This window comes from Piliocolobus tephrosceles, chromosome 4 (genome assembly GCF_002776525.5).
Source record: "Piliocolobus tephrosceles isolate RC106 chromosome 4, ASM277652v3, whole genome shotgun sequence".
NCBI classification, from domain to species: Eukaryota; Metazoa; Chordata; class Mammalia; order Primates; family Cercopithecidae; genus Piliocolobus; species Piliocolobus tephrosceles.
In genome coordinates this window covers 138,000,987-138,026,318 of record NC_045437.1, presented here as the reverse complement: position 1 = coordinate 138,026,318, position 25,332 = coordinate 138,000,987, and the positions used below count along the sequence as shown (strand labels likewise).

At 38.1% G+C, this 25,332-nt stretch overlaps 1 long non-coding RNA gene across 1 annotated transcript in view; it reads right to left on the bottom strand.

The window, feature by feature from the left end:
* Positions 1-668: 668 nt before the first annotated feature.
* LOC111552592 overlaps positions 669-25,332 on the bottom strand; it is a 65,270-nt gene continuing 40,606 nt past the window's right edge. The window contains exons 3-4 of the long non-coding RNA XR_002734677.1: positions 4,952-5,072; positions 669-2,472 (exon numbers count right to left, since the gene is read on the bottom strand). This is a non-coding gene — a long non-coding RNA (uncharacterized LOC111552592). The remainder of the gene's footprint in view (positions 2,473-4,951; positions 5,073-25,332) is intronic.

The following is a 25,332-nucleotide window of genomic DNA, read 5'->3' as shown; positions in this document are numbered from 1 at the left end:
TATTATGACATAAGCAGAGCAGTTTAAACATTGTTAGCTTTATGTTCTTGAATGTATAATTCATTTATTTCTGCCTCAGTTTCTTTTTCTCTTGGATTGCCATAAAGTATTGAAATGCAGAATCTTTAATAGAGTTTCTGACATATTATAGGTAACCCATGGTAATGATTGATATATCATCAATAAAAAATAAAAAGTTGCATTTCTATCTAGCTGCCAACATGGAAAATGAAATGTATATATACCATTTACAATAGCATAAACAGACCATATATATTTAACAAATTTTAATTATGGATACATAAGAGTTATACACATTTATGGGGTACATGTGATATTTTCATACAAGCATACAATGTGTAATGATCAAATTAGGGTAGCCATCACCTCAAACATTTATCAGTTCTTTGTGTTGGGAACATTTCAATTCCACCCTTTTAGTTATTTTGAAATATACCATAAATTATTGTTAACTGTAGTTGGGCTATCGTACTACTGAATACTACATCTTATTCCTTCTAACTGTATTTTTGTACCCATTAACCATTCTCTCTTTATGCCCCCCTCTGCACTACCCAAAAAGATCTAGAAACTCTACTAAACATTCTAACATATTCCTCAGAGAGATTTAAAGAAGACCTAAGTTTACAAAGATAGAAACATGTTACTGAACTGGAAGATTTAATATGGTTTGATTAGACCTAATTACAAACTAAATGAAATCTGCATTTTTTGTGGAAATACACAACTTTATTCTAAAATTTATATGAAAATACAAGAGATAAAGAACTTCCAAAGCTATTGTGAAAAAGGACAAATTCAGATGAATTATATTACTTGATATCAAGACCTGCAGCAAACCACAGTAATCAAGACAGTATTGTGTTAGCATAAGGATATACAAGCTGATCACTGGCACAAAGTAGAGCTCAGAAATAAATCAATACACATATAGTCAGTTAATTTCAATAAAAGCTCAAAGACACTTCAATGGAAAGTCTTTTTGAACAAACAGTGCTGTAATAATAACTGGATAATCATGGAAATAATGAATCTTAGCCACAATTCACAATATTCACAAAATTTATGTAGATAAATTCTAGATCCAATTATAAAAGCTAAAGCTGTAAAGGTCTTGTGAAGAAAAAAAATACAGAAGACTATATTATGATCTTAAGATAGGCAAGATTTTATAGAGATGAAAGAAAAAACACTAGCTGCAAAAAAGCAGTAAATTGGATTTCACCAAAATAAAAAAAGAAAAAATTCTCTGCTCATCAAAAGAAAATTAAAAGTTTAGCTGGAATGTGGGAAAAAATATTAGCAATACATATTCGATGATGAACTTGACCCAGAATAAGAGCAAACCATTAATAAAAAGATACTATTTTTAAATTTTTTTACAACTGAACGAAAGTGTTGAACGTTAAGAAAAATGGTGAATTGTACATGAAAACGTGCTTGACATTATTAGTCATCAGAGAAATGTAAACGTGTAAATGAAAATAAAATATTGCACCACTTCTTTGTGGCAACAACAAATGTTGGTGAGGATATGCAGTAAGCGGAACTCTCAGATCTTACTCAGAGAAGCAGGTAATGGAACATCCAGTTTGGAAAACAGCTTGATAATTTTCATAAGGTTAAGCATATACCTCTGTTGTGACTCAGAAATTCCATCCCTAAGTGTTTACCTATGAGAAATGAAAATGTTTCTACAACAAGACTTGAGCATGTTTATAGCAACTTTACTAGTAAAGAGCCAAAAGCTTTACTAACAATAGCCAATGTCAAGAATACAATGGGTACATATGTTGTGGTATCTTCATATAATGGAATCCTCCTCAGCTACATTAAGGAGCAAATTACTGATAACGTGGAACAATAGGAATGGATTTCAAAAAAATGATACTGCCCAAACTAGCAAGAAACAAATGAGAAAGCACTATATGGTTTCCGAAGATGTGAAGTTCTAGTACACAGTGATAAAAATCAGAACCATGGTTGTTTCCTGTGGTGAGTGGATTGACTGGAAGGGGACATAAAGTAATTTCCTGGGTGATAAAAACATTCTTCGTCATGATAGTGTTGTTTACATGGATGTATATAGTTGCTAAACTCGTGTAATTGTACACTGAAGATTTGTGCATTTAACTTTTTGTAAATTTTGCTTGAAATAGAAATCCCTAAATCCATCCTGGGAAATTTATTAGCTTGTATACTTGGCAATGTGGTTTACTTGCCTGCACATTGACACCTTCATCTCTTTAATGGATTATTACTGGATTTAAAGAGAGATGTAAAGTATTCAGTTATTTTGGGCACATTACAGGTATAGACGGTGTAGCATATTGTTAACTTCCAACCGGCCAAATACTTGCTGTAATCAAATGAGAATCTTGATGACTTTTGCACGTATCCATTTCCTTACTTCCTCTTTGCATTTGCTTCTGGACATCTCGGAATTTGAACCTATGAAGTTAATCATTGAAAATTAAGAGTTGGTTATGCTAGCTACCACATGCTACTGCAATCTTAAACCCTTTTATTGCTTTAAGCTTTTGTTTCCTCATAGTGCTTCTTATGCCTAGCTGTACATTAGAATCAGCTGGTGACGTTTTTAAAGTACACTGCTGTTTGGTTGTCATGGCAGAGATATTCATCTAATTGATCTGGTGTGAGGAGCAGGCATTAGTATTTTTAAAAAGCTGTCCAGGCATCTGAATCTGGAGTCAGAATTAAAAACCACTGGACCAAATGATGTTTAACAATCTTTCCCGCTTAAATGGCAAATCTAACAAGCTAAAAATATTCAACTGAAGTGTTTGGTTAAGCTACATTTTTTAATTGTTGTGGTATTAACATTGTTGTTGAATTACAAAGTGCTTAAGCAGAGCACAGAGGTTCCAACTAAACATCAACACTATGCTTTCTATTGCTTCATATCCATCCCTTTTAACTATTCACTTTATTTGAAGGCATCAAATTTTCATGCTTGTGATTTTGGGTTCTAAATACATTCAACTCAGCAGCACCTATAAGGAAAGGGTTCCCCCTCTTTTTTTTTTTTTTTTTTTTAAACCATTGTGACTTATTGTCATCTATGAATGAAAGTTCTGATCTTACTCATCTGGAAAGACATATAGAACTGTGAAACTAAATTTTGAATACAATCTCTCATCCTGCCTTGTTCAGTTGCAGCGAGTTGGCTACAAAATTGCCCTACACAGCTATTGTATCTACTGCTGTATCAGCAAAGTAAAGGGAATCTGATATAAAACCTTCTGAAAATGCAGATAGTTATTTTTTTAAGTCTGGGAATTACAGAACAGATAAAAGAACAGCTTCACTCTTTTCTTTCCATATATAATAAGGTATTCAATTGGAGTCAGGGTAGTGAGGTCACTAACTGCATTACAAATAGCTGGATCAGGTGGGCTCTTATGAGAATAATAACTTAGTAGAATTCATAAAGAGAGAAAAGAAGGGGAAACTGGCATTTGTCCTGAAACCCCTTTCAGTTCAAAGGAGCTGGACTAATGTGCTCTGTCAGTGATAAATGATTTGCTATTGTCAAATCTTCCAAATGGCTGATGGTATAATCCATAGCCCAGAAGTCTGTATGGTATTTGAAATGTTTTGTTCCTCTGTAGGGAAAAGTTTAAAAAGTAAATCCCATGACAATTGAAGTAGATGATATCTCTCCCCAACCACCTTGATCGACCCAGACATGTGACATACTTCCCTTCTTAATTTTGATAAAAAAATTATTTGGCATTTTATACGAAAGTAGCCTAAGTTACTTATTAAGACTCAGCAAATAAGCATATGAAATCGTCCACAATAGTGCCTAATAAAGAAGAAAAGATAACTTAGAAAATACATGACTGAGTGGGTTAAATGCATGATTTTTAAAAGTTCCTTATGACAACCAGACATTAGGCATGCTGCAGATAAATTTATACATGTGCTTCTTTTTGAATAGTTCTGATATTAGGTACCCATTACTTCACAAGAATTGTTTTTCATTTTGGACAGGTTTTAGAACTTTCAACTATCAGTTGTATTCTGTTCTCCAAACCCACATAAAAAAAGTCTTCTTCTTCAATGTGACAATTTTATGTGTTAGGTAAAACATAACTATCTTTAATTTCCTTTTGTTAGAAGAAATATTCTCAGATTCTTCAGTCATCTACCACAATGCTATTGCTTTTTGCCCCATCATCATCCTGGTCACCCTTCAAGTTCTAATTTCCGAAAGACCTCCTGAGGCTCTTTTATGGAATTTAGGACTCTCTTTCAGTGTGTGATCTGACAGCCACAAGTGTAGACAGAGATTTCTATCTACTTGTTTCTGGACAAAATTTGTATTACATCCTTAAACCCTTCATGAAGCAGAGCAGGGAGAAAAACAACAACAACAAATGCCTGTTGTTCTATTTAACACAGTCTTAGATTGCATTAGTGTCCCCCACCCCCTCTTTGGCAGCCTCATTTTTCCTTTTCAGTGAACTCAATCTCCACAGCTGGTTAATTCTGTCTCTTGAGTGTGTGATTCAAATGAAGCCAGGCTGAGGGCCAAGTCCTTCCACGGACACAGCCCACAGCCCTTTTCCCTGCCAGTCACCTGCCCACAGACCCTTGGTCATGAGATAGACTGACAAACACTTGGTTCTTCCCATCCTCTAAATGGCAAATCTGAGGGCAGAGAAAAAATAAGCTGGGTATTAGCAACTTGGGGTAATAGTTCTACATCTTCTCAGAATGGCTCGGTGACCTTATGTAAGTTCTCTAACGGGGTTGCTAGAAGTTGTAAAAATTAAATTGATATTTTGGGAGGCCAAGGCGGGTGGATCACCTGAGGTCAGGAGTTTGAGACCAGCCTGACCACCATGGTAAAACTCCGTCTCTACTAAAAATACAAAAATTAGCTGGATATGGTGGCGTGCACCTGTAATCTCAGCCACTCAGGAGGCTGAGGCAGGAGAATCGCTTGAACCTGGGAGGTGGAGGTTGCAGTGAGCCGAGATCCCATCATTGCACTCACTCTGAGCAACAGAGTGAGACTCCATCTAAAAAAAAAAAAAAAAAAATGGATATAGAGCATTCTTCTTACTCATATCCATTGATCAGTATTAAGCATCATATTCTTTTTGGAAGGTAAGCACATGATTTTATTCATGTCTGATAGAGCAGCTAAACATATTGAGCTTTGTTCAAGTGATGGAATTTCAACTGTCCTTTCATTTTCTTCTCCATTGAATTCTGAGTATGGAAAATCACTTTCTTTACTTTAGAACATTCATTAAATTCCCCACTGTATTATAAGGACATAAAGGAGCTCTATTATAGATTGAATTCTATCATGTTTAATAACAGATGTGAGGCCGTGTGATGGTTAATAGGAGGTAGAAGTGGCCCCACTCACCACTACCCCTAGTGACCTAACAGCAGAATGTTTGCTTCCTGTTTCCATGACATTATGTTCTGCTGGCCTAGAGCTCTTAGTTCTTGAGGGAGGAATGCTGCCACCAAGACACAACAATTCCATTGAAATGAAATTTAAGACTGCCACCTGGTGACTTTTAACTCCTCATGCCTCTAAGTCAAAAGGTTAAGAAAGGGGTTACAGTGTTGGCTGTGGTGACTGACCCAGACGATCAAAATCGGACTACTACTCCACAGTGGAGGTAAGAGAGAGTATGTCTGGAATAGAACAAATCTCTTAGGGTGTCTGTTATTAATAGTATTACCCTGCTCTATAATTACAGTCCATGGGAAATGACAACAGCCCAATCCAGGCAGGACTAGGGATGACCCAGACCCTGTGAGAATGAAAATTTGGGGCCTGGTGTGTTAGCTCACATCTGTAATCCCAGCACTTTGGGAGGCAGATCGCCCGAGGTGTGGAGTTCAAGATCAGCCTGGCCAATATGGCAAAACCCAGTCTCTAGTAAAAATACAACAAAAATTAGCTGGGTGTGGTGGCACACATCTGTAATCCCAGCTACTTGGGAAACTGAGACAGGAGAATTGCTTGAGCCCAGGAGGCGGAGTTTGTAGTGAGCCAAGTTCATGCCACTGCACTCCATCTGGGGTGACAGAATGAGACTCCATCTCAAAAAATGAAACAAAAAAATAAGTTTGGGTCACTCTAGCAAATAAAAAGCACAACCAGCTAAGTACTTGTTAAAGACAAAGACAATACAAAATAAATAATAGAAAAAGGTTTTTTTTTTTTTTTTTTTTTTGAGACAGAGTCTCACTTTGATACCCAGGCTGGAGTGCAGTGGTACAATCTTGGCTCACTGCAAACTTTGCATCATGAGTTCAAGTGATTCTCCTGCCTCAGCCTCCCAAGTACTGGGATTACAGGTGCGTGCCACCATGCCTGGCCAATTTTTGTATTTTTAGTAGAGACAGTGTTTCACTATGTTGGCCATGCTGGTCTCAAACACCTGACCTCAGGTGATCTGCCAGCCTCAGTCTCCCAAAGTACTGGGATTGTGAGCAGAAAAAGGTAATTATTAATACCAACTATGACCATGTGACCACTTACAGAAATGAAGACTATATTTGCTCATTAAAAAAAAAATGTTTGTGCATATATATATATACCTGTATTAAGCAAATATCGTTATTTTCTCTATTCCCTTGGAATGTAATGTAAAATTTATTGAATTAGTGTTGGCACTTAAGTATTAATTTTATGTAATAATATTTAAGTTAAGGATTTGTGCGTTTTTGCTTGCATGAAGAATTATGTTAGGCAGAATTATGGCTTTATTATCATCGTTAGAGATTATAATTTTAAAATATATATGGGTGTCAAGTTGACAAACAGTGGATTTTGTGATGGTTAATATTAAGTATCAACTTGGCTGGATTGAGGGATGCCTAGATGGCTAGTGAAGTACTGTTTATGAGTGTGTCTCATACTGTTTATGAGTGCCAGAGGAGATTGACATTTCAGTCAGTGGACTAGGAGAGGAAGACCCTCCTCAGTGTGGGTGGGCACCATCTGATCATCTGGCAGCACAGCCAGAACAAAGCAGGGGGAAAAGGGGGCATAAGCAGCTTGCTGAGTCTTCCAGCTCTCTCTCTCTCTCTCTTTCTCTTCCTTAGTGAAAGGAAAGTAAATCTTGGAACCCCAAAATCACAAAGTCAAAGGGAAAAGTCAAGCTGGGAACTGCTTAGGGCAAATCTGCCTCCCATTCTATTCCTTAAAAAGATAGCTACTAAGATAAGCTACCTACCTTGCTGACAAGGAATTTCCTTGTGGACAAATGACAGACAAAACTCAAAGTCATCCCTCTGCTCACTGAGATAAATGCATATCTATCTGATTGCCTCCTTTGGAAAGATGAATCAGAGACTCAAAAGAATGGAACAGTTTGTCTTCTATCTACCCTATGACCTGGAAGCCCCCTGCCTGCTTCGAGTTGTCCCACTTTTCCCGATGGAACCAATATGGATCTTGCACATATTGATTGAGGTCTCCTGTCTCCCTAAAATGTATAAAACCAAGCCGTGCACGACCACATTGGGCATATGTCATCAGGACCTTCTGAGGCTGTCAGGGGTGCATAGTCCTTAACTTTAGCAAAAGAAACTTCCTAAATTGATTGAGACCTATCTCGTATATTTGGAGTTCACACCTCGCTGGACCCCTCGCTTGCTCTCCTACTGCCTTTGGACATTAGGCTCCAGGGTCTTTGGCCTTAGAACTCCAGAACTTGGACCAGTGGTCCCCTGGGGGCTCTCAGGCTTTCAGCCTTAGACTGAGGGCTGCACTGTCAGCTTTCCTGATTTTGAGAGGTTGTTGTCTTGAACTGAACCACACTACCAGCCTCTCTCTTTCCTCAGCTTGCAGAGGGCCTACTGGGAGACTTTCCATTGTAATCATGGGAGCCAATTCTCCCTAATAAATGTCTTTATGTACATACATACATCTTATTGATTCTGTCCCTCTGGAGAACTCTGACTAATTCAGGCAGAGTGAAGTTAGGAAAACAAACATTGCAGTTGTGAAATTCTAAACTAGAGGATAGTGATCTAAAACCTTACGACGTTGAGTCACTCAGGGTTGTGGTAAGATGTCCTCACATGAGTCCAAAATCCATTACAATGTTGCCAAGGTAGCGAAATTGTCTTTGCTTCCTTCACTTCTCACCTGTGGTATTTGGGCAAGCTTGCACATATAGTGAGTGCTCAACCTCTGGAACCCAGATCAGAGTTGCAAATACTCTCTATGCATGTCTTAATTCACCTTCTTACCTGTGGCAGACTTCAGCCATTGAGTATAGCACTCCCTCTTATGAAGCCCAAACATAGCCCAAAGTACTTCTCCTTAGAGGACCACAGAAAGTCACTACTAGTCTGTGGCTGGCATAAGAATAAAATCTCATTTTAGCATAATATTTAGAGCCAGACCATCTGCGTTCAAAGTCCATTTTTCCCAACATAAGATTTAATTTCTTAGTGTCTCATTTCCTCATATGTAATATGAAAATAATACCTACTTCATAGAGTTGTCAGGACTAAATGAGAGAATGTAAAAATGTTAGAACAGTGTCTATACATAGTTAGTTCTTACTATATGGTAGTTTGCAAATCAATCTAATTGCCCTTTTCTTTATGTAGTACCACCTTCAGCTATGTAATTAAAAGCTGCTGCTGCTTTTTATTTTTGAGAAAGAGTCTTGCTCTGTCGCCCAGGCTGGAGTGCAGTGGCACAATCTCAGCTTATGGCAACCTCTGCCTCCCCGGTTCAAGTGATTCTTCTGCCTCAGCCTCCTGAGTAGCTAGGACTACAGGCACATGCCACCATGCCTGGCTAATTTTTGTATTTTTAGTAGAGACAGGATTTCACCATATTGGCCAGGCTGGTCTCAAACTCCTGACTGATCCGCCTACCTTAGCCTCCCAAAGTATTGGGATTACAGGCTTGAGCCACTGTGCCTGGCCTAAAAGCTTCTTTAGTGATAAAGCTAGATATGAATCTTAGCAGTAATATACTTCATAGTAAGAGATGGTCAAGTATGTATCTGTATGTTTGTGTCTAAGTTGATTCCTATGTGCATTTGGAATGAATCTAGAAGGACTGTGCTTTATGTTTCTATATCTTGCTACTTCAGTTAACATTTGAATAGGGTCATTTGGTAAACATGAACATTAAAATATCCTTTCCAAAATGGGAAACATTCTGGATAATGATAATTCTTAGCCATTAACCTGAAGTTCTTCCATTTGTAATTCTATTTACAGAATTCCAGAAAAAACTACCAATAGCTTTAGGAAGCAGGAGTGGGTCAACTCTTGTTGATACCAGAAAATATGCAGAAGTGAAAGAGAGTGAGTGTATTGTGTCATTTACGGGAGCATATTTGTGTAGGTGTGGACACATGAGTTGTATATATTGAGTTAAGGAAATAAGCCTATTTTGTATATAGGGATGTGTGGGTGGAGGAAATGTATAGCTATGTGTCTCTGTGTATATATGTTTGCATGTGTGCACCCCGGCAGTATAAAGAACAACCTCTCCTCAAGTTGATTTTTTTTTTTTTTAAACTCGGCCTGTTCAAGGTTATCCTGTGATTTCTTTTTCCCTTTGTTGTCTTTTCTTTCTACTCCTTCTCGATCACTTTTCCATTCTCATCTCCACAAATTTCACTCTCTCATATTGTACTAAGACTCAACAGTTTACACCTTACCATCTTTCTCCTAAAGCTAAAGCTACCATGTATTTACCTGCTGAGGGCCTCACAGAGTGATTCCACCTAGTCTCTCAATGGTTCCATATGAGATAGCTCACGTTCACCCAAAACTTTTATCACTTCTGGCTTTCTTGGGTCAAATACGCCTGAAACCTTGACTCTCCACTCTTCTCTGCTGCTCCCTTTGCAGAGCATTTATGATCTGCCAGCTCCAGCTAAACAGGGCAGATATAATTTTTCTCCCTTGAATAGTGAGGATTTAGAGGGCTCTGAGAGGGTCAGAATTAGACTATGGAGTTCTACAGAGGGCTGGTAGGGAAGAACTCTGCAGATCAGACATGTGGAAGGGGCTTACCAATAAATACTCCCAGAATACTCCTTTACATTCTAGCCTTTTTCTAACTCCCAATATTGTTGAATTATTACCCAGGACAGGCCTTAGCAGTGATCTGTCATTTGATCAACTATTATTACAGGTCATGAATGAGATGTGTATCCTTTTTAAAAATTTTTATTTTTGGGGGGTACAAAATAGATGTATATATTTACAGGCTATATGAGATATACAGGCATACAGTGTTTAATAATCACATCGGGGTAATTGGGGTATCCCATCCCCTCAAGCATTTATCCTTTGTTATAAACATTTCAATTATGCCCTTTTAGTTATTTTAAAATGTACAATTATTACTGACTATAATCACCCTGTTCTGCTATTAAATACTAGATCTTATTCTATTTTTTGAACCCATTAACCACCCCCACTTTCCCTCCCCTACTCCCACTACCATTCCTAGCCTCTGATAACCATCAGTCTATTCTCTATTTTCATGAGTTCAATTGTTTTAATTTTTAGCTCCCACAAACAAATGAGAACATGTGAAGTTTGTCTTTCTGTGTCTGGCTTATTTCAATTAACACAATGACAAATGACAGGATCTCATTCTTTCTTATGGCTGAATAGTACTCCGTTGTGTATATGTACCACATTTTCTTTATCCCCTTGTCTGTTGATTAATACTTAGATTGTTTCCAAATCTTGAGTATTTATGCACAGTGCTGCAATAAGCATGAGAATGCAGATATCTCTTCAATATACTAATTTCCTTTCTTTTGGGTATATACCCAGCAGGGGGGTAACTGGACCATAGGGGTAGCTAGATTTTTAGTTTTTTGAGAAACCTCCAAACTGTTCTTCATAGTGGTTGTACTAATTTACAATCCCACTAACAGTGTACTAGGGTTCCCTCTTCTCCACAACCTCACCAGCATTTGTTATTGCCTGTCTTTTGAATAAAAGCCATTTTAACTGGGGTGAGATGATGTCTCATTGCACTTTTGATTCACATTTCTCTGATGATATCATTGATGTTGGACACCTTGTCATATACCTGTTGGCCAATTGTATGTTTTCTTCTGAGAAATGTCTATGCAGATCTTTTTTCCCATTTTAAAATCAGATTATTAGATTTTTTCCTCTATAATTGTCTGGGCTCCTTATATATTACGGTGATTAATCCCTTGTCAGATTGGATATCCTTTCCTTTTGGAGTGGCATTCGTAGTGAATTAAGTTCTGGATAAAGGAGTTGTCTTTGCTTCATATTTAGTACCCATGTTGACAACCTGCCCTGGTGAAATTGAGAGTAATATTAATAATCATGGCAGGTCATGAACAAAATCTGTCAGTATCACTAGATATTCATTCTGCAGCCCTTATGTTCTGTTTACAGTTCTAGCAATTAAGTATCTCAGATATAACAATTATGAAATTTTAAAAGGTAACATAATGCAAAGAAGGTAATTAATTACAAACCTGGAGAGAATTCTTGCCTGCTGGTGAACTCTAAGCCCACAACATTCACATTAGGTGAGCTTTACCTTCTTGCAATGACATTGACCTTCCAAATGTCCATGGAAAGAGGACTACACCTTGGGGATTTAGAGGGTGTGAGCCTAAATATGATAACTCTACATCTGATTCACAGGGTGACTTAAGTTTATAGCTTGTGCCTGATATATGTAAAGCCCTTTGAATTTCACATTTTTTTTTTCTTGTACATGGTCTCCTTTAAGACTTATAGCCACACAAGAGAAGGGAGGTCAGATTTTACTTTTGAGGAAATAAAGTTACACAAGCAAATGAATACCTTTGGAAACATATCAGCTGACAAACAGTTTCCTTGCAATGAGAACTGATCCACAATCTGTTGGGACAGAGGAGTGGCCCTCAGGCATGATGTCTAAAATTCATATACACTCTGTTCATACTTTTTGGTGAGGGGGAATTAGCTACATCTATTATATCTTCAGCTAAGAATTAAACATGGAAATGAGAATCAGGAATCAGTCTTTCTTTGTGGCTTTCATGGCTATACCATGAAAACTTGGATTATCTTGTCTTCCACCAGGCAGACTGGGAGGTAAAGGAAAAAAAGCTGATTGGCAGAGAGAGAGAAGAAAGGGAAGCAATAATGAAAGAAGAATGAGCCCCTTTCGAGATCCCCTATCTACTCCCTTTGGGACCCTGTTGGTAACTCCAGTGTGTTTTTATTGTTAATAGAGTCTCGAGTAAGATAAACATTTTGCCTAAGTCAAAAAACTAATGAGTAGCACAGAGTGAGAGAGAACTCAGGTTTTCTAACCACTAGTCTATAGTTCTTTCTATAGCACTGCAACTGCCTCTTATATTTCCCAGGCCTCATCCCTCTATTCAGGACCCATCCTCCTTGTCATGAAGATGGAGCTGCTTTAGGGTTCTCAGATCTTAGAGTTTGGCTTCTAGCATGTACAGATGTACTCTATGAGGCTGCTCCTTGATTCATTAAAATGCTATAAGAAGGAAACACAGCCAGCTGCCATTCTCTTTGCTCATCATCTTTCCTGGTGTCGGTCGCACCTCATTGCGTTTGGCAACACTCCTGACATGAGTGACATTAGCCAGAGCACAAATCAGGTAGCATCTGCTGAGGAGCAGAAAAAAAAATCACAAACACATTTATAAAAGGGAAAATACAATCAGGGTGACATTCAAGTTGTCTTTTTGATACTTTGTTTCTACATTTGTATTTAGAATAGATGGCTCCATTTTGTGGTGTTCTAATTTACCTGTTTTTGAAGCCTGTTCCTAACCTTCATCTCAGAGGAAACTCACGACATTGAATAAATATAGTAGAACAGGAGTTATAATTAGGGCAACCACGTGGGTCAATTTGCTGAAGATGACCCCAGTTTATAGTATTGTCCTAGCATAATTTTTAGTAGACCCTTTTCCCGTTTCAAATATGTCCTGATTTGGATGATAATTTGATCACCTTGGTAACGTCTCCATTTGATAAACCATCCACCAGTGATACTTAACATCTATGCATGACCAAAGGTGGTGTGTGTGGAATCACGTCACCACCATCTCTTCCTTTAATGAGCTTCAAATTTAGGGTTACAACAATAGCAAAATAGAACTGCAACTCCAGGAGTCATCTTAACAGTGGGACCCAGAGAATACAAGCCAACTGGTTATCAGTTTCCTATTCTTGAAATGTATGCATGCCAATGCAGGGTATGCATGGGTCAAGGACAGAGAGTCTGGAGACAGACAACTTGGGCTCATAACACTTCCATTTCCCAGTGCTGTGACTATGAGAAGGTTAACTGATTTTCTCAAGCTGTTAATTTCACAAGTATACATATGGATGATAACAGCATATCCTCCTCCTTGTTGGAGTGCTGTGAGGATTAAGTGCTATAATGTGTGGTCGGGTAATTAACATAGTGCCTAGTGGAAACTAAGAGTTCAGTAAATGAGACCTCCAGTAGGATCCATAGCAACAAGTGCTTCTTGAATTAAAACTCCTTAGAATCAGCCTTTCTTTCTATCTTTCAAACTTGGTGACATACTAGGTAAGGCTAATCATAGAAATCCCATGGTTGGAAGGGCCTGTGCTATTTTCCAGCCCGCACTCCCTACCACTCAGTGCTGGATGGTTAGTAGGTAAACAACATTCCTCAGAATCATTCATCACATTTCTTCTCAACATTTTCAAATAGAGTTGTGACAGCAAGGCAAACTGTGTGCTGTGGGCTAAAAAGAACAGATGGTGTCAGAAGAATCTAGCATGTGATAGAAAAACATGGTATGTTTCCATCCAGCACAGGGAGGGGCAGGAACAGTGTGTACTGAAGAGCTCCTCCTTCCAGGTGGTGGGGTGGGAAGAGAAAAAGAGTTGGTGGGGTACCAATAGCAAAGTCCTTTGTGGACAAGGTCTTTCTATACGTTAACTTCTCTGGGATTTCTTCCGTGAGTCTAGAAAGATGCTAAATTTTGTTAAATGCTGTTTGAATACGTTTCTTGGATGTATACTAGGAACATTTTCCATGACTTGATTGAACAAAGGCCAAAGAACATAGACCCATTAAAAAAAGCAAATATAAAGCCAAGTATTATTCAAATTACGATTACCTATTATCATAGAAATTAATGGCTAACATTTATTGAGCTACATGCCAGATTGAGCTAAAAGCTTTGGAAGCATTATCTTATTATGTGTCCACAACTGCACTGTGACATACATGCTGGGATTATCCCAATTTTGCCTCTAAAGAGGCCTAGGGGTAGCACAGCCATTAGGAGGGGAGGCCTTTAACCTAGGTCAGTTGGACTCTTATATATCCAATTGTTTTATGCCCATGACCATTATGCTGTGATTAACTTGCCAGAAAAATAATCTATTGCAGAACTTGGTAAGCAAAATGTCTTCGGTTATCACTGTGTTTAAGGATGAAGTAATATTAAATCAAAGGAAGAAAATTTAAAATATTGAGGGCTAGAGGACATTTCTGGTTTGGATGAAACTGCCTCCTGTTCCCAATATGAATTACAGGGCATCTGGCCTTACAGTTGGGTGCCTAGTCTTGTTTCACAAGGAAGATCAATTTATTTTTCTTCAGGAAAACATTCTGAGATTTTAGTGGTATTAAATGCCAGAAAGGTCTTCCTGCTTTTTAACCTAAGATGATCTAAGTAGAGCACAGGAAGTAGGAATTGGAACACAGCTCTTTTTGCTATATTTGGTAACATACAAGTTCCTTATTTGCTTTCTCTTTAGTTTTATTTTTAATTATATAAATATTTGTGATATGAATCTTACATGCCATGGTCTGTACAAACTTATAAATGACATGAAGGTGAGAAAAACAGAGTGCCTATTCTCACTAAATGTATTATCTTGATTTTTTTCTAATAAAACAAAAAAGATTATGAAATTTTGCCACATTCAATAGTTGAGTGTGTTTAACTGTATTTTACCAATCATGTCTATTTAAAATTTAGTTGCTTGCATGTCTCTCTAAATACGGTCATATGCTATTTTAGAATAAAGCAACAGAGAAATCAGTAATGCAGCATTTATAGCTGATTGCCTTGATTCAGAAAGATAAGAGGGTCACAGCTTTACTGAGTGACCTAGAATAAGTTGTTACATTTCTCCAAGCTTATTTACTAATTTAGAAAATGACCCTCTGCCCTCCCTTCTCTACAGGCAAACTACTAATATATAGTCATTGCCCATGTGAAAATGCGTCTGTCCCAGAGTCGAAAAGCACCTGGAGTCAGATGTCTGTGAAGAGCTGGCTTTAGAAGAATAAGCTCTGTCTCCTTTTCCCTGTCTACCTTTAGGTGATTTACCTCATTTTCTAGTAAGTGAGAGCGTCACTCCATTTTCTATTGACCTTGATGACGGCCCAATGTTAAGATCTAATGAGATGGGTGTGAAGATTCTCTATGAATTGAAGGGTTTCTAGTTGAACACAGCTGAAATCTGAGCTGCTTAGATGAGAGATACGAAATTATTTCAGACTGTGTGGTTGGATACCTTGGAATATTAGAGGATTTCTTTGTGGATTGTATGGGTCAAGAAGATGATGCAAATTTTTTTTCGGAATTCAGATCCCACTGTAACAAAAATATCTACTCTAATGCAGTGTCTCATGACTAACCAAGTGGAAATGCCTGTACAGATAGCTATCAATGCAGCTAATAGTCCATGCAATAAAATGAGTTCAGCCTCAAACTTCTATCCCTCCTGTTTCAGGAGAGATGTCCATAGCTCCTGGCACCAAGTCCCCAAATCTGCTTCCAGAATACAGCATATGCTCAGCAGGGAGCTGCTCCCTTGTCAACAATGAGCATTAGTATAGCAGTTGGACTGGAAGGAAAAGCCTTAGTCTATTAGGAAGCCTGCAGAGCTTGGTTGCTAGGCAACCCAGTCTGGAGGCAGCAACCAGTGTGCACCAAGAGGATATCTAGGGAGGTGGGTCTAGAAAACAGGGAAAAGCAATTCTTTTCTCAGAATCAGCTGAGGCAGGAAAAAAAAAGTCAATTGTACTGTCTACTATCCAGGTAAAGAAGTGGTCCATATGTTTGTTTATGCAGTGCATCTTAGTATCAAAGTGTTAGGTGCCAACACTCACAGGTAACTATATATTGTCATCTGGAAAATTATGTGACCTTGAGTAGGTGACTTACTCCAGCACTGGTTTCTCTGACAGTAGCAAAAAGTCAAGGAACCAGGTAGTAGCAGCTTCTCCTCATGCCTGCCACTGCAGCCATCACCCCTTTGCATAACCCTTAAATCAGAGAAACATTGAGTCTGTTCTATTAGAAAATGACCCTCTGCCATCCCTTCTCTAATGGCAAACTACAAATGTATAGTCATTTCCTGTGTGAAAATGCACCTGTCCCAGAGTTGAAAAGCACCTGGAGTCAGATGTCTGTGACAATCTATTACTGAAAGTAATAGTTTGTAAGCTTGGCAGACACAGATTTAAAGCAGGGCTCCTTTGCTTATTTTAATTGTTAACCTTGGGCACGTTTCTTTGCATAGTTTACTCATCAGTGCTTGGGGCCTGACATATTTGTAAACAATGAATAGAGGATAGTGAGCTAGCCAGTGCAGCGACTTGGGTTAGTGTCCCAGACTAAAACTGAATGGCATGGTTAAAAAAAAAAAAAGTGCAGGAGAAGGAAGTGAACATGGAAAGGTCCAGTAATAGGAGTTGGGAGTCCAGACTTCCGTGGGAGTCTATGTCATCACCAAGCAATCAGTCCAAATGGGATCTGGATCAATAGTTCTAGTCAATGATACCAGCTCAGAGGATGCACAAAAAGAGCAAGCGCCTGTGAAAGGCCACATTCTCAAGTATCACAGACAACTACTACAGATCTCTGCTGAGGCAGGAAGATTGCTTGAGTTGAGTAGTTTGAGGCTTCAGTTAGCTACGATAGCACCATTGTACTCCAGCTTCAGAAACAGAGCAAGACCCTATCTCCAAAAAAATAAAAAGAGAAAGAACCAAAATCATTTATTTTCGTTAACTCTTCAATATTTTGATGTACCAAATATATAAAAAAGTTTAGAATATTTACAATAACATTAAATCAAAATAACTAACAGAATCAAGGTAAAGGAATATTGATTATTGCAGATTCTTCAAGTTGCTGGTATGTCTTTAATCAGCAAGTTGAGAAATCAAACACTTTTACTGTATTGTATTAAGTTGTATATTTGGAAAAGGAAAATATTACTTGGGATTTTTCTTTGTTGTGATAAAAGATGGCATCTGTATTTCTAAACATGAAACAGTATTTTTCACATCTTGCTTGATGTAAGGTTTCTCAGAGTAGAATCATCACTTTTTAAAATGCATCTTTGAAATAAAGGGGTAAAATGAAGGCAAAAAAAAAAAAAAAAAAAAAATCAGCAAATCAACTCCAAATTCAGAACACTTCCAGTCTGAAATTTGTAATTTGTAGGTATCACCTTTCTTTGAGTGCTTTCAGAGGCTTTTGTATTCTTGGATCTGAAATTTTAACTGTGAGTATTTTGCATTCCAGAAGACCACATTTGCAGATTGTTTTCTATTGAACAGGCCTTGCTCTAAACAATGTGTATCATTTTCCTTTCTGAGCTCCCATTTCCTCACCAATAACAAGAAAAATTGGCCCAGATGACCTCTGAATCTGCTTCAGCTCCAGTATTTTATACATGTTTCTAACACTTAAGAGCCTTGGAACTTGCCATTCATTTACCAGGCACATTTTATTGAGTGCCTACTAGGTGCCAGACACTGTCATAGGCACTGAAGATACATACAAAGTTAAATAACCTGGCAAAACTCCTGTTCCCATGGATATGACGATAGCAGGAGATGGATTGAAAACCAGGTAATAGGACTGCCTGATTATTTCTTATGGTGATAAATGCTATGAAGTACTTCAGAAAAAGAATTGTCTTAGTTATCAATTTCCAAGTAAAACTATCAAAAAGTTACTTCCTTAGAGCAAAAATTTATTTTCATGGTTCTGTAGGTTGACTGTACTCAACTGAGTGGTTCTCCTCCTCCCTGTGCTGTAGTTGAAGTTTTTCATGCAACTGCATTCAGCTGGGAAGTCAGCTGGGGCTGGAATAACCAAGACGGTGTCTCATTCTCAAGGCCTCTTCATCCTGTTGCCAAGCTATGTTCCTTCCCAGGCTGTTTTATAGCATGGCAGTGGGACACCAAGAGCACAAGCCACAATATGCAAATGCCCCTAAAGCATATGTGGTCATGATGGTTTTATTTATTGAGACGGAGTTTTGCTCTTTGTCACCCAGGCTGGAGTGCAATGGTGCAATTTCCGCTCACTGCAACCTCCACCTCCCGGGTTCTAAGCGATTATCCTTCCTTAGCCTCCCGAGTAGCTGGGATTTCAGGAATGCACCACCACACCTGGCTAATTTTTGTACTTTTTAGTAGAGATGGGTTTTCACCATGTTGACCAGGCTGGTCTCAAACTCCTAACCTCAGGTGATCTGCCCGCCTCAGCCTCCCAAAGTGCTAGAATTAAAGGCTTGAGCCACCATGCTCGGCCTCATCATGGTTTTTTTTTTTTTTTTTTCTTTTTTAATGTGCCATTGGCAAAATTAAGTCACATGGGCAAGCCTAGAGTTGGTTTAGGAGGGAACAGTACAAGAACATATGGTAGGAGATACCAATGTTTGGGGAAGATGACTGCTTCTTACCAAAACATGAGAAAAGGCTTTCAGAAGCAGTGCTATTTGAACTGAGACCTGAAGGCTGTGAGTAGATCAGACAGAAGGTTTTAGGCAGAGAAAAAAACAAGTACAAAGGGGATGGAGTAAGAAAAGCTTAGCATTTTTACACATCTGAGATGAGGCCTCTATGACTGGATCTTTGTGAGCAGGGGAAGGAAGAGTTAGAAGAAAAGTCAGTGAGTGTGAGCAAAGGCCAGACCATAAGGCCTTCTAGGCCATAGTAAGACTTTGGGTTTAACTCTACATGCAGAGAGATGCCATCAGTATATTGAAGATGGAGGGTGAATGGATATAATTTATACTGCAGAAACAAAAGTCAGACTTCTTTGTGAAGAAAGGATGTTAAGAAAATCAGCCCAGTGTTTTTAGTAAGTTGGAAACTTAAAAAAGACTATGCTAGATTGAGAGGTTTAAATGACAAGAAGGTATAATGTGTGAGTCTGGAATGGGGAAAAATAGCTGAAAAGACAATTGAGAATAATTGAAGAAATTAAAACATTATTAAATGGAGACAGATTATCCACTGGAAACAATTTACAAAACAGGAACACTATGCTGTCACATTGGTTAAAAAAAAAGCACATATGTGTACATACATGGATAGAAAGAGATCCTCAAAGTATCCTCTTAGTGGTGATTCCTAAGTATAAGATTGTGATGTTTTTATTTGCTTTAAAAATAATGGTAGGGAGGCAAGAGTGAAAACTTGAACAGATAGGAAGCTGTTGCAGGTGAAATAATAGTCATTTTCATAGATTAAGTGCACTGAAGTTGGTGAGAAGTAGATATATTGGGGATATATTTTGGAGGTAGGAGGTTAAGACTTACTGATGAAATAGCAATTCTAGGAGAGGTAAAAATTAGAATTACTCCTAGGTTTGTGGCTTGAGAAATAGATGGAAGTGGTTGACATTTTCTGAGATGAGGAAGACCAAGCAAGTCTGGTGTGGATACCTTTCTTAGAGGGAGGTTCAGAGGTGCATGGACATTCTGTGGATGGATGACTTATGAGATGTAACATTTGATGTTCTAAATTGTCTCAGATGAGTTCCCTTTGATCTCCAGAGTTCTATTCAGGCCAGACCTTGTCAATCGGATTCTTAAAAATATGGCTAAGCAAGGCTGAATATTCATTCATTCAAGGCTGAAAATTCATTCATTCAAAGACATGTCTTGAACAGTTCTCCTGAGATGCTAGGTAGAATGTAAATAAAATAGCACAGGATGCTCCATTACTTATGCCTCTCCGTTTTAGGAAGTCAGTATTCATACTTGAAACGGACCACAGAAAAGGAACCCAACTACTTACCACAGATGAAAATAGGACCACTGAAGAACAGAAAGAACAGGTAAAGGTTACTATGCCTAGAGAGTGAAGTCACACATTTTGGAGAGAGATTTATCAACATAAATAGTCACCTTTTTTTTGTTAGCCAATTCTCAGTTATATGAAATCTCCAGTTAACACAAACTCATATGTGATGATGGTTTTATTGTGATAATTTCACAACTTTGTAGGACTAACTAGAAGACTTCCCTCTCTTTGCTAAAAGAAAGCAATAAAAGTTTTATTACAGGTGGAGAAGAATTTCCTGAATAGTAAGTCAGAACTAGAATAGAGAACTCTACCCACAGAAGTAAAGGTTTCTGCCCTTTGAGACTATTTCCTAATTTATGACTTCATGTCCAAGTCTGTAAGGCAAAAATAACCAGACCGTTGAAAGGCAACTCCATCCAGTGTATTTTTTTTTAAAACCTGGCCCATAACCAATCTACCCAGATGCTTCCCAGCTGAATCAATCCAGATGGTTCTTTGAAACAGCCAAACTGAGCATTTCAGATGTGCCACAAATTTGGATATTGGAGATCTCAGGCTCGTCACTAAATAGGAAATCTGAAATGCCAATTACAGAAGCTCTGGGACCACGGGAATTAAGAGGGTAGGGGTAAAATGTCAAGTGGTGAGCAGGTGTAGTTTTTAATGGAAAAGCAATTCCCCAGCCTTCAATTGAGTTCAGGTATTCAACACAGTTTCTTCATTAACACTGTTCCAATTTTCATAAAAAATATTGAAATTTTATACTGTCTAAAGAAAAATCTCAGAATACATGCTTTCACTGTTCTTATTTAAGAAGTAACTTCCCAGTGGGAAGAAGATAATGTATAAAACACTTGGTTGTCTTAACAGCCTGTACAAAATAGTAGGGTGTATAATCAAAAGTTCGCTTTCTTTAGCATAGACTAGTAAGGCTAAATGATAACTGTTCTAAACATTTGTTCTCAAAAAAGTCTCACATAAAATAATTTTCTCAACTATCAAATATAGAAAACATTTATCCACATCAGATAGACCATATTTCATTGCATAGTTATGTAATGCAGGCTTGCAGACAGCTGTGTAACTAGAATTCATCCTAAGACAGGCATGTCCTTCCCTTTCAGATCATCAATACATATAGCCTATTGATAATGAAATGTTAGTGTCTTTGAAAAATTCCCCAATAAGTGAGTTTAAACATTGGAAGTCTAAGAAATGAGGCCAATAAAATATATGGGCAGGAGGTTAGTAGAGATCAGATTAAGCACTGGACTCAAGTTCTAGCTGGTTTCCATGGTGAGAGAAGGACCATACAGGTTTTAAATAATCCACAGGTGCCTTTAGATGCCAAGTGAAGATGCCCAGTGATGGGCCATAGGCATTCTGCTTGATCTCTTCTCTTAGTAGAAGTTCTATTTCCATAGAGGGAAGAACAATGCTAGAGACAAAACAACTCAGGTCACAAAAACTTCCCTGAGAAAATTATACAGAACTGGGTTCATATACTGACTCTATCAATTATTAGCTCTAGGATTTTGAATATGGCCCCTCACTTCTCTAAGTTTCCATTTTCTCAGTTAAAAAGATTGGTTACGGAAATTAAGATGCTGATATAAATACTGTCTACAGTGTTTGATATCAAATAAGTCTCATCAATGCTAGTTGTTTATTATAGTCTAAGGAAATAAAGAGCATAGATAAACCAAAAAATAAATCACGTGGTGGCTCACACCTATAATCTTAGGACTTTCGGAGGCCGAAGCAAATAGATTGCTTGAGCCCAGGAGTTCAAGACTAGCTTGGGCAGCACGGCAAAACCCCATCTCTGCAAAATATTAGCTGGGCATGGTGGTGCGCACCTGTAGCCCCAGCTACTCATGAGGCTCGAGTGGGAGGATTGCTTGAGCCCAGGAGGGTGGAGGTTACAGTGAGCCAAGATCATGCCACTGCACTCCAGTCTGGGCAACAGAGTGAGACCCTGTCTCAAAAAAAAAAAAAAAAAAAATTAAAAAAAAATTCCAAACAAACATTATGGATTTTTCAATTGCATAACAACAGTATTTCTGAAAATGCTATAGTTCCTTCAAATACTGTAGGGAATAGAATCACATGGAAAAGCCACTTAGTGCTAGAAAGCATACAGCTCTCTCAATACTTACAGTCTGTAATTTTCTTAGTAGCTATTAATGTTATTTTATCACTGGGCTAAATTTGTTGACAAACAATTGTCTTAACGTTTCAGGGGGCCTACAGAGATAAGATGATTAAATCTACTGTGGATTCATTCTTAGCTCCCTAATTTGCAAATTTAATAACTTTTGGTTGAAGACCACCAACTTTAGGCTAGTAGTGCAAAGATGGTGCAACTATAAACAGCTTCTGCCATGAGACACGGTTCAATCCTGTCAACTAGAGCTGTTCTTGTTTAACCCATAACTATTTCAATTCTAAATTCTGTATTTTCCTTTGCATGCCTGGAATCTCTCTTACATGAAATTGAACACATGTAACATGTTTTCTCTATTCCTTTATCTTAACTCTATTCCTTGGACTAGTCCAAGGAATATTAAAAACTTAATAAACCACACACACTGAAAACAATAGGAAAACTCTTACAAGGCAATATTTGTAACATGTTATGGTTCTAATAGCACATACACTTATACAATGCCCCATTTACTAACGGGGGATCTGAGGTCCAGAAAAGACCAGGTTACACAGGAGCAGGGGAAGGGAATTTATTATTCAGGCCCTGGTGTTCTGACACTGTTTGGTGTTTTTTTCTGTGTCACCATTCTGCCCCAAATATTATGACCTGAGGAATTAGGAGAGAGACTATGATATGATTTGATGGGGAGAATCAGGGAAAACTACTGAGCAAAAACAAGTCTCAAAGGCAGTGATAAACAAGAAATGGGCCAGGAGTGGTCATGAGGAAATTTTCAACCAGGTCCAGCCACACATATCCTAGTTTATGGATTAACAACTCAGGCCTTGTATTTTGGGGAGGAAAAGCCTAAGTCTGTCATTTGGCTCTTTCATCCTTACGATGGTAATGTTATTTTCCAGCACAGAATGCTTCTCTGCATGGTGGGTGGGCTGGCCACGGTGCCTAATTTAATCTTCCACTGAATATATTTCCTCAAATACAGTATCTTTGTTGACAGTTATTAAATGCCTGGTTGACTACAGACATCAAAGAATTGAGGAACACACATTAGGTGCCACAGATTCATTTAGCAATCAAGGATAACTGCTGGATAAATAACGACCAGAGTAGATTTATTTTCAGGATGAATGGCCAGTTGCTATGTGAATTGCAATTCCTGCATTTGTCCTTTTCATCAGCTTGCCAGAACACTCCAGAGGCACTCGTTTGAGGCCTTTCAGAGATTGGTTTTTAAATTCTTATTGCTGCTTAACCAGCAGTTCTTTCAGATGCCAAAATGAATTTTCCTCTCTCACATCATTCCTCCACTATACATTTAGTTTTTTTCACTATCTTAGCTGGCATGGCATCTGTTTACTTGAGAAATTCCTGAAAATGGGGATTTTTCTGTCCTCTCCCCTCTTCTTTCCCAATCTCTAGGGCAACCAGGCAAGTTCGCATGGAACCACACTCTGCTCTGCGGCTCTTGGTCTTCTAAGCTGAAGTGTGCCTGGGAGTTTCACATTCGCAAGTCTCTACCTCCTCACTCTTTGTGTAGGCCTTCCACTGGTCAGTATTTTATGGAAGATTGAGTCATACTGGTGACACAAGTGAATTTCATCTTATACCATCTTAATCCTAAAGGATGATCCATATCTAGTAGAGGAGAAAACACAAATTCCTGCAAGGGCATGAAATGTAGCAAAAAAAAAAAAAAAAAATAGAGTCTGGGATTGGTGAGTCCAGAGGTGAATAGGGGAGGACAGGCCTTGCCTAATGGCATTCTCATTGCTCATCATTATCCAGATTTTTTTTTTTTTTTTTTTTTGAAGGACCACTCTTTCAAGCCAAATTTAAAACATCAGTGGGGCAGATTGGATCTGGGTCTCCCATTTGTAACTTCTTATTTACTTCTTTGTAATTTTCAAAGCAGTCTCACAGTATGTGCATATGATCCCCAGGGCAACTTAAAGAGACAGTAATGATTAATTCTTAAGCAAATGAGAGAATTCAGCTTAGAGACTTAAAGGAGACCAGGGAAGAGTTAGGGCTCAAATGCAAGCCTTTGCTCTGCAACCCCAGAGAAAAGGAGTTGCAGTCTTCATTACACTATGCCTATTTTTCTTCCTCTCTACTCCAGCTTTTCTGTCTAGGTAATCGGGGCCACATTTATTGCCTAGTCATTCAGGGATACTATAGTGATTCCAAGTCTGAAGTCTCAACAATTTCCATTTTTCCCTCAAGACCTTTTATTATTGCTGTGACATTTTAGAATGCCTGTTAATGTATTTGCCTATCAATCAGTGAGTAACTCTAGGTGACTAATCAGATAGGCTAAGAGTTTTAGGCATCACAATGCTGGAGTTCCTGTGTCAACTGTTTTTGAGAGAAATAACAGGAGTTGGTATTTTTTTTCAGTGAACAAAAATTATTAGTGTACTTAACATCATATGATAATTATCTTAAAAGGAAGTTTAATTTCCCTTTCACTTAGAAACTGGAAATATAAGTGCAGAGGACAAACTTTGTGGGCCAGTAGGTTTTGGTTCAAACTATAGAACCACCAATCTCAAGCAATGTGACTTTGGCAGCAAGTCCTTTCAGCCACTTACACCGCAGTTTTCTCATCCATAAAATTGATAGTCATAGTAGCTAACTTAATATTCTAAGAACAAAATGAGATAATGCATGTAAAGCATTTGATGCAAATACAATAAAGTCTTTGGTAGATTTAATAACAGAACCCAGGCAGGATGTGAAAGAGATATTTCAAGACCAAGTCCATCAGCTTACAAAGAATGACATCGTTCCTTTTTCCATTGTTTTCTCTCAAGCCAAGCTCTGAGTCAATTAGAGACAAAAGCACTCTCCTGCCCACCATGGTCTACAAGTAGCCCCCATATAACTCACTGTGTGCTCTGTGATCCTGGTAATATGAATTTGACCCCAGATGGTATGAATATGTAATTGTGTATAAGAAAGCAGATTACATTTGTCATGACACTTATCTCTGAACTATAGCCAGTTTTCTAATTGATGTGATGCTGTTTCAAAAGTA